The sequence below is a fragment of the Acyrthosiphon pisum genome, chromosome X (assembly GCF_005508785.2).
Source record: "Acyrthosiphon pisum isolate AL4f chromosome X, pea_aphid_22Mar2018_4r6ur, whole genome shotgun sequence".
Lineage (NCBI taxonomy): Eukaryota > Metazoa > Arthropoda > Insecta > Hemiptera > Aphididae > Acyrthosiphon > Acyrthosiphon pisum.
Window position 1 is genome coordinate 121,877,965 of NC_042493.1, and position 10,682 is coordinate 121,888,646.

General features: G+C 28.1%; 2 protein-coding genes across 7 annotated transcripts in view; one reads left to right on the forward strand and one right to left on the reverse strand.

The window, feature by feature from the left end:
- LOC100169117 (aminopeptidase N) overlaps positions 1–3,424 on the reverse strand; it is a 40,858-nt gene extending 37,434 nt beyond the window's left edge. The window contains exon 1 of one of the 6 annotated variants that reach the window (XM_029492720.1): positions 3,227–3,424. The gene's annotated coding sequence lies outside the window, so the exon portion shown is untranslated. Of the gene's footprint in view, positions 1–930; positions 1,343–3,226 lie in introns of those variants that run through there. The other 5 variants (XM_029492716.1, XM_029492712.1, XM_029492724.1 and 2 more) reach the window with 5 other exon arrangements.
- Positions 1–10,682, forward strand: part of LOC100574012 (aminopeptidase N) — a 154,184-nt gene that overhangs the window by 76,605 nt on the left and 66,897 nt on the right. The window lies entirely within an intron of this gene.

The following is a 10,682-nucleotide window of genomic DNA, read 5'->3' on the forward strand; positions in this document are numbered from 1 at the left end:
ACTAAAAAGCAGTTGGGAAACGGTATAATACTACCACCCAGTAAAGTGATAGGGGATACGCCCTATTACAAACAGGAAAACAGATTCGTAATATTCTTAGTAACGAAAAATAAAGACCAACAGAAATCGACTTACGAAAACATGTACATATAGTTAATGAATTTGAAATTATTATGCGAAAAAAAACCAAGTTAACAAAACTAGCCATGAACAAACTAGGTGAACACGATGACTTAGAATGGGGAAAAATAAGATCAATGTTACGATACATATTTCGCAAAACCGGTATAGAGATAATCATATGCGCAGGTATAGAATACACTGAGGAAGAAAAATTGATTATTTTAAAACAGTTTCACGATTCAAAACTAGGAGGACATCTGGGTATAAACAAAACTGTCAAGCGCATTAAATACCAATTTGTATGCAAAGGTATAAAGAGTGACGTTAAAAAGTATATGAGGAATTGTGCATCGTGTCAGGTTAATAAGGTATCAAATCGACATATCAAACAACCAATGGCAATTACGTCAACTAGTTCACAATCTTCTGAGAAGATATTCTTAGATATAGTAGGGCCTTTGCCGACAACACTGTCTAACAATATTTATATTCTAACTATGGAAGACGATCTAACGCGTTACACTTTGAAAGTTCCAATTCCTGATCAAAAAGCGAACACGGTATCAGAAGCCTTTGTTACACACTTCGTTTGTGTACACGGTATACCGGGAACGATATTAACTGATCAAGGTACCAATTTCCTTAGTAAAACGTTTGCTGAAGTTAGCAGGTTATTAAAGATAGAAAAGGTTAATACTAGTCCTTTTAGACCGCAGGGTAACCCCGTTGAACGCGCTCATAGGACCTTAGCCGAATACTTACGACATTATGTAGACAAGAATTTAAATAATTGGGATAATTTATTACCTTTTGCATTCTTTGTATATAATTCAACAGTAATCTGTCAATCAACAGTAAACACATCTACTAATTTTCAACCATACGCACTAGTTTACGGACGTACATTGGAGGTACCGATTAAATTGAAGGCCGAACCAGAACCACGATACAATTACGATGATTATTTATTTGATTTAAAAGAAAACATGCAGATATCGCATAAGATAGTGAGAGAGCAATTAAATTAATTTTATTTATTCACGATACGGATTGTCCATCCGGACGTACCGTTTCACAATACAAAATAACACATATTTTACACTTTTATAATTGTAATGAATATCTCCATAGGTAGGTATCTATTAAGTTCGCTTTATTTAATTCTTCTATGTAGGCAGGTAAATGTAAATTTAAACGCCAGTTACGAAAAATAAACCATTATCTATGTAATTATGAGTTCAAACAATCCAACACAAAATATAATATAATTACCTAAATAGACTGTTATGCAATCAAATTACATTAATTGTTTACACTTTACACAATACCTATAACATAACATTATTACAACTGTAATAAATTACAAATTCGTAGTAAATCACGAAATAACACTTGTGCTCAAAACTATTTTCCTAATAGTTATTTACATATTAACATTTGATCCTTGTATAAACATAAAATATAATGTACTTAATCAATTTAATTAAATAAGTAATATATAATAATATATAGTGTATTGATTAGATATTATATATTATTTAAACTGGTAAAAATTAAAAATATAGTAAATAAATTAGTAAAATATAGTAACAATAAATTGATTTTTCTATTAATTATAGTAAAATGTAATTCCTAATTTCCTTATGACCACGTCGTAATCACAACAATATAAGTAATTATATATTTGTATATTTTATATCCCGAGTGGAACGATAAATATAAATACTGGTTTACATATTCTTTTTGAACCAAACTCTTCAAGTTCTCAACATACATTGAGTAAAATTAAAATATTTTAATATTCTCTAACATTGTGTCATTATCATTGAAGCCATTGAAAGTACAATAAGTAAAATTCCGGTTTAAGAAAGTATGGTTGCCCAACGATCCGTTATTAAAGTTTTATTACATGACCGACGATATGAATCAAAAAGTCACGCGATCTGGTCACTTTTTTTATCTTCAACGCTACCGGTGGTAAAGTTAAATTTGTTAAAATGATGTTTAATTAAAAAATTAATAATTATTGTTTATTTAGTAATTTACCTATAATATTAGAGAATAAGTATACAGACTTTAATAAGATGAGTATATGTCATGTAAAATAATTGGTCCACTGAGCGCGCTAGTAGTGAAATCTGAATTCTATTCCCATGCCATCTGTTCATAGCTCGTTGGGTAACCATACTATCTTAAATCATAGGTTAAAACCAACACTCCTTATTCAAAAAAAAATATGAACATAAACAACATCTTAAAAAAACAAACCATAAATTTTATATTGATAACATATAACTTAAAAAAATCAGCTATTATATGTCAAATATGTAAGTAATTAATATAAGCAAGACCCTAAGACCAACTAATGGAAGAGCTCCATATTATCAACTAAAAGCCTGGCAAACTTTAACTTCTAAATTCCTCAAGGATATCTGTTGTTTAAATTAAAAATTTAAAAAAATGAATTCTCAATAAACAATTGCGGTCTTTGAAACTTGTTTATTTTTTACACGTGTTAAAAAAAGTTACCTACGGTTTAATCCTCATCTCCTCGTATCTAATACCAAATAGACATCGACATTCTTATGTCAAATTTATTCAATAGAAACAAGACATATACATGTACCGATGTATCTGCATGTAGTGTAGATACTCTAAGTTTTTTTTTTTAAATTAAGTTGTTTTATCTCACAATAGTTTCAAATTAGCTAAATGATATCCATATAAAACAATATATTAATATATAACCTTGGAATATTAGTAAATACGCGTATACATTATTTTTATTACAGTTTATGTACCTATACCTACCTACTTATTTTTGAAATTTTTATTTCCAAAATTGTAATATGTTTATGTATTTTTTGAAGTAAAATAAAAATTTAGCTGCATATCTTTAAAACTGCATATTTTCATCATTTTTGTGCAGCAATTAGTCCCGAAATCTACTCAAATGTATTTTTACAATATTATACACTGACTTATCTTTAACCCCCCCCCCAAAGAAATTGAAAAACATCACTGCATCACTGCACCAACTGATAAATAATAACATTAAACGAAAGTTAATATAACCCTGCATACATACAGTGTAGTTACTTACTATTAGAATTATTTGTAAATTCAATTGTTATCAATCTGAATTGTGTTGAAAATACTCATCTACGCCAATACAAAATAACACATTTTTTACACTTTTATAATTGTAACGAATCTTTTCATAGGTTGGTGTCTATTAAGTTCACTTTATTTAATTTTACTATGTGTGCAGGTAACTGTAAATTTAAACACAAGTTACGAAAAAAAACCATTACCTATGTAATTATGTGTTTACACAATACCCATAAAATAAACATTATTACAACTGTAATAAATTACAAATTCGTTGTAAATCACGAGATAACACTTGTGCTCAAAATAATTTTCCTAATAGTTATTTACATATTAACATTTGGTCGTTGTATAAACATGAAATGGAATGTACCTATATCAATTTAATTAAATGAGAAATATATAATAATATATTAACTATTAATTAATTATTATTTATTATTTAAACTCGTATAAATGTTCGTACAATTTTTTTTTTAAGCATATAAAGTTCAAATTTTTGACAAAATTTATCAAATTTAAAGTTTAATAATTATTTAGTAGTTAAAAATGTATAAAATGTTTCACTTTTATAGCTAAGGATTGAAAATTTAAAACAAGCTTCTGCGTAATAGGTTATAATATATAAATAAAATTACTTTATTCACAATCATATCATCAAATGAATTCAGTAATATAATAGGCTGACTAACCGTCTTCGCTCAGAGTCGTTTTTCTTATACAATGATATTATATCATTGAATTCAAATGTAACACCATATATTACAGTGATTCACTTGTAACCTATACTGTACAGCAGAGCGACACCCACTTGCTCACCTTTATTATGTATTATTTCTATAAAATATTCTTTAAAGTCAATAAACCTATTGCAGTTACGTCTCGAAAAATATATATATATACATATTTTGTACCTACTACCTAATACCTACAATATTTACAAATAATATTGTAGTGTTTTGGTATTTTGTATTAAAATTAAATAACACAATGGTTTGCCGGTTCTAAAAAAGTCACCTAAATCCCCTTTCATTACGCCACAGGTGTCTGGTATATAGCATATAGGCGCAATAATGTGGGACTAAGAGGGGGAGGCTAAAGAGCCCAAATATTTATTTATACCTATTATGTTAAATTTCATCAATATCAATATTTTCATTTCAAGTTTATTTTAGCAACAAGCTATTTTTCTTATTACCAAATATCATAATTCATAATGAATTAATGAAATAAGTTTTAAAAAAAAATGTTGACGAATTAGAGGTTTTTTTTTTAAATTAAATTTTTAATTCACTTCTAGTTTTATATGTAAATTGTTAGTAGCTAGCCAGTATATTAGTTATGGATGCGGGGGCAACTAGAAAAAATTCTAGAACCCCCCCCCCCCCCACCAAAAAAAAAAAAAAAATTTACTGTGGTTGCGTCTATAGTAGGTAGGTTACAACTACAATTAAAGATATTATCGCAATCGTAGTTCAGTGGTGTCATTTGGGGTTGGGCAACTTGGGCATATGCCCCGGTCTAGTGTTTAAATCAACCTAAAATCGGCAAATTTACCATCAATTCATTAAATTCACGCACCAGCCCCTGTGGCCTAACGGATAAGGCATCGGTCTCCTAAACTGGGCAAAATTGTTTGCATTTTTTCAAGTTGTTTTTTACGAATTTTAATTTATATTGACCTAGCATCTAAAACTTAAATTCTTCAGCGTGTATAAAAAAAGTTGTAAAATTAACCTCTGTGCTTTTAGAACAATATACTTATATAAAAAAATTAACATTGAAAACGTATAAGCTGTGATATTGAATTTTAGGTTCTTAGCGGAGATGATGTGCTTTATTTTTATTTTTTTGTCAGCAATCACCTTTTGAAGCAGTAAATGTGCTTCAACCTCAATATCATTTCTTATACGAAAATAAAACTAGTTGGGAATAAAAAATAAAACATTCACAGTATAACTTAATAGTTAGGAAAAACATCAAAAAATAATAGGGAAAAACGAGAGTTTATGTCAAAATCGATTTTGTAAATTTGTTGTAGACCAATAATGAATTAACCGTAAATACTTGACATTTTCACCAAACGTTTATATTTTGACTCTTTTTTGAGCTATTTGTAGACATTTGACATTTTCGAATTTTTTTTAGAGTGGATAAAAAATTATGGACCTGTAAAAACACGGATAATTTAATGCAAGATCCCACATAAGTTGTATCTAATTATTTTTCTTATTGCATCATATTACTTTCGAATCGTAAATCGTAATACGTGAATCCGATTACAGTTAAACTAGATTATACACTAGGAAATTAATTTTATGGGAATAAATATTATAATGTTGGAAACATAATAATATAATAGGTATATTGTAGGAGTGTTGGACTTGGACATACCTAATATACTGTAATTATATACTAAACAATATTTTCTTCGAAATCATATTGCTTAAGAATTTTTTTAAGATGTTCATAACTGCAGGAGAAGGTTTTTATGAAATAAAATTTTAGGAAAATCCACCGGAAAGGTAGGAAATCTCAAATCTGTATGTAAAAAATACAACAGTGGCGCAACAATGCATTATATTATATTGGTTGCTATTGGTTAATCGGGCCCATTTGTTGATTTCATCTTATAATATAAAAATGAATCGCAAAATGTGTTGGTAAGCGCATAACTCAACAACGCCTGGACCAATTTGGCCAAATTTTTTTTTTAATGTTCGTTGAAGTCCAAGGATGGTTTTTACAGCGAGAAAAATTCGAATAATTTTTTCTACAAAGGTATTACAGTTTCTTTTTATGTGTCCCGGAATTCCACACTGAAAACATATAGATGTCCCTTTTTGATTTCTATAAGTATAACTAGTATGGGGTATTGTTCCCTCATTACTCTGTGAAGGGCGTTGAGTGTCGGCTTAATGGTTATTATTTGTATTATTATAATTATAAATTTAAGTTTGGTCTAGGAAATTTGGTGTTTGTCATCTGGTTATTATTCGCTGGATAGTTGTAATTCGGATAAAAGTTTAGTCTTAGATTATTTTGATAATATTCATTTGGATTATTAAATATAGGTGGTTGGTAGTGTTGCTTTCTATTATAAAAGTGGAATCCATTGTTATAGCTAGTTTGCCCGTCGTTCTGATAACTATTGTTACTATTGGGGCTGTTATTTTGAGTTTGTCTGATTTTAATTTGACTTATATGATTATTTAAAACCTCCATTTCTCTAGTCAATTTCTCTAATTCTCCATTTACCTTGAACTCCGATCTCAGTAGATTTGATACTTCTAGTTTCTCTAGAGTTTTTTTAATGCTTGAGGTCGATGTATTATCTGCTAACCTTATTAACTGAAAAGTTTTTTTTGGTACTCTTTTTAAAATGTGTTCACATATTTCTTTTTCGGTCATATTTTTGTTTATTTAATAACATATTCCTACTATTTTAATTATAAATTATTTATGTGTTTCTCCTTTTGCTAGTTTCAGGTTTTTCGATTTAGATATTGTATTAGTTATATTATTGTACGTTTGTACCTTTATGGATTTCAATAATATATTAGGTGATATTGTTTTTTTAATAATATGTAGCTACGTAATTTACGATTTACCACTGTAAATATATACTTATGTGTGCATTCAAATTTAGGTAGTTTATAAATTTAAATTAGTTACCTTTTAATATTATAATTTATAAATATAATTTACCTATCGTAATTAAACTGTACAAAATTCACTCACGGAATACCTGGAACATTAATTTCAGTTATTACAACTACTATAAAGTTTAAAATGATTGATTTTAAAATCGTGTATTCCCAAAACTGCTAATTGGACTTGGACGACACACACGACACACGGCATGCCGCGGGTAATATTATAAAACCCTCATAATATGTCTAAACGATTTTTAAGAAGAGTATAATATAAAAATAATTTATTAAGAAATATCAGAAAAACATAATATATTATTTATGTAGCACCAGCCTAAACATTGTTTACCATTAAATTTTCATGTTCATTGTTTTATAAAAAAAGGTTCAAAACACACACTCCGTGTTTCTTTTAAATTAAATAAGTGTATTCAAATACCATTAATTAAGTTAGTCCATTTTATTATTTGTTATACTTTAGTTTTTGTAAATGTTTTAGTAGGTATTGCTCATAAATTATGATAATGTACCTTCTATTTGTCAGTTGTTGTGAACTCGTCAATTGCTTTACTTTAATATGTAAGTACTACAAGTATTACAAAATATATTAAATGCATACAACTAGTATATATTTAATATTGTTCATAAATACCTATAACCTACCTATTATAACTTATAGGACATAGGTATACTGTGTATAAATACTTCGTCAGTTTGATGTTTTTTTTTTGATTGTCCATTATAATTTAAATTGTAATGATGTGATGATTGATGAAAAAATAACAACTAAGAATGTACATTCAAAGTTTAAGTACACAAACGATAATATTTCATATTTCTGTGGTTTCAGATTACACCATACCTATATTACACCTATGACCTAACCTATTAAGTTTGTTCGTTTTGAAAAAAAAAGTGTACACTAGTTTTAGTATAGTGTCTGGGGAAAGTGTAAGGGGTGTGATCAGAAATCTGTTTTCAAAACAAACGTTTTTGGTGTAGATTAATCAGCTGAATTTATTAAAGAATCAACTATTCGCTGATAAGAAATGATAACAATCACCTACACCAGCTACACCTGCTCTTGGGTCGGTGAAAAAAAGTGTACTCTGATGTAACACTTTTTTAAAACACAGCCCTAGTATCCGGGCAAAGTGAATAAAATTGAACTTTTAAAAATTTTTCATTTTTTTATTAATTGAGTGCTTATTAAATTTTTTGAAGGAATAAATAATAAATTTGAGAAGTCAATTTATGATTATATTAATAAATAGCTCTTAAAATAATAGTTTGGACACCATTTTATGACACATTAAGTTAACCTATGTGTGCTTTGCCCTGGTCTCCCCTACATTTGTCTTGTAATCATACGCAGACATACGAGATATTACGTACCTATATAATATTATCTATTCTTAAATTATGACTTATGCTATAGTTTCTACTTTCTTTACGGCTCCTTTTAAGTTACCAAAGAATATAAAATAATAATACATCCATGGGGCATGGACAGAAAATAATATTTATGGAAATCTATTATTTGTGTAATATTTTATTTTTTAAACCCTATAGCTTATATCAAATAATATGTAGGTAATACCTAGGTGATTTTTCCAGTGCATTTGAAAATACTATGAAAATCAAATTAAAACGAATAAATAGGTAACAATTACAATTATAGAATTAAAAAAGCGGGTAAGTGAATGTGGCTCTGTTTACAGTAGGTTACAAGTGGGTCATTGTATAATGGATTGTATTAAGCTTGAGAAAAACGATTATGAGCGGAGTCAGTTTGTCAGTCTGGATATTTTATATTGTTATTATTTATTATACCATGTAAGTTGAATTAATATTATAATAATATTATTTTTTATTCGTTTTTATGGTGATTAACAAAGCGTTAGAAATTAAAATCCCATTTTTAGCGTTTTTTCGTAATTTTCCGGTGGTTTTTCCCGTGCCATTAAATAACTATTGGGAAAATCGAAAAATGACCTCTTTAATGTACCATTTTGATCCAATTTTCTAAAAGATAAGGTACTATATGTTGAAATCGAAGCACTCTTTCTAGTAGAAATGTTGTATACAGGGTATGAAAAAAAAATAATAATAAACACCATTGTAAAACCAATAGCTTCCTCGCTCCGCTCAGAATCTAAAAGGATTAAATCGTTTATGAATGACAACCAAGTACCGAGGAAATAAACATTTAATTTAAATCATAAGCAATATATTATATTACATAAGATTATTTTTTTAGAATGGTGTAGATTTATTTAAAACACCGAAATTCACGAAATAGACGTGTATTGTTGAATATCAGAAATATATACTGCATATGATTATTTACAGTACGGTGTAGGTTTTTTCAAAATACCACAATTCACGAAATTATCGTATATTATTAACTATGAGAAATATCTACAATATATAATTTTTCCAATTTTAAAATTGTTTAAGATTTTGTTTTTTTTTTTGGATAAAGATAGACCAACTTGTGATGAATCTCGTGTTACTTTTTTCAAATCTTAGATTCAAACGAAAAAAATGTTTACGTATTTCTTATTATAGGTATATATTTTTAGTATGGAGTAGGTTTTTTTTTTAAATTTTCAAAATAAACAATAAAAAGTTTTAATAAAATGACAAACATATGTTTGTATTATTGGGTGTTTGAAAATAAACATAAAAAACCGTGTGCTGTGCATATTGTTGCCGGTGTATATCTGCGGTACAACCGTGACACGGGAATCTCCGTTAAATAGATTCACTGGAACTATATGCTATTTGCGCACTAAACCCTACGAAGTACCGTCACTACAGTGTAACAAAACCCACTCCCGAAATACGGACACAGAGACGCAAAAAATGCGTCAGTGGTGAGCGATGGGCGCGGGCTTTTACGAATATGCGTTCAGTAGTGTGAAAATGCAAGTGCTCAACATGTTGATCATAATATACATATCGAATTGTTATTATGAAAAATAAGAAATTAAAAATTGTTGTGAAAAAAAATGTATGATTTTTCAAAATCCCGAAACATTACATCTTTTGAGTTTTAAAATTGTTTCATATTATTTTTTTTTTTTTGCTTAAGGTAGACAAACATGTTATGATGAAACATTTGTTACTTTTTCAAATATTAGATTTAGACAGAAAAGTTTTTTTGAATTTCTAGCTCGGAATAATGTACGCATTATCGTCATAAACGAATAACCGATGTACCTGAATTGCCTATCTTATGCGCCTTGTAATTACAAGTTTGCTCGCAATATAATAATATATAATATAATAATGTATAACATTATAATATAATTAATATTTGAAAACTACTGTGAAGTTTTTACTTCGACTCCCGAAGTACCGACTGTATTCACATTCCCAGAAGTAACTGAAGTTTAAAATCAAAGGATTATTTCGATTTATACATTTTAAACTGAAAATATTTTTACAATTAAAATTACATGTAAAATTCAAAAATGTAATTTTTAATTTAAAAATTAATAATATAATATACTTACAATATTTACGAATTGGTTGTGGTGTATCAACTACGTCCATAATATTTGTCAATTCATCAATAACTCCTTGAATGATTTATAAATTAAAATAAAAACCTTTATTATATTTACTATGTTAGAAAACTAAATAATTGTAATGTACTAACTGTGATGAAGACATTGTAGAGGTTGTCAAATCTGTACTACAGGGGCTAGTTGTCAAGATGATTTGAATATTAAGATCTGATGACCGCTCTGTGTACAACAATTAGGGAGTACGTCGTTGTAGTACTGT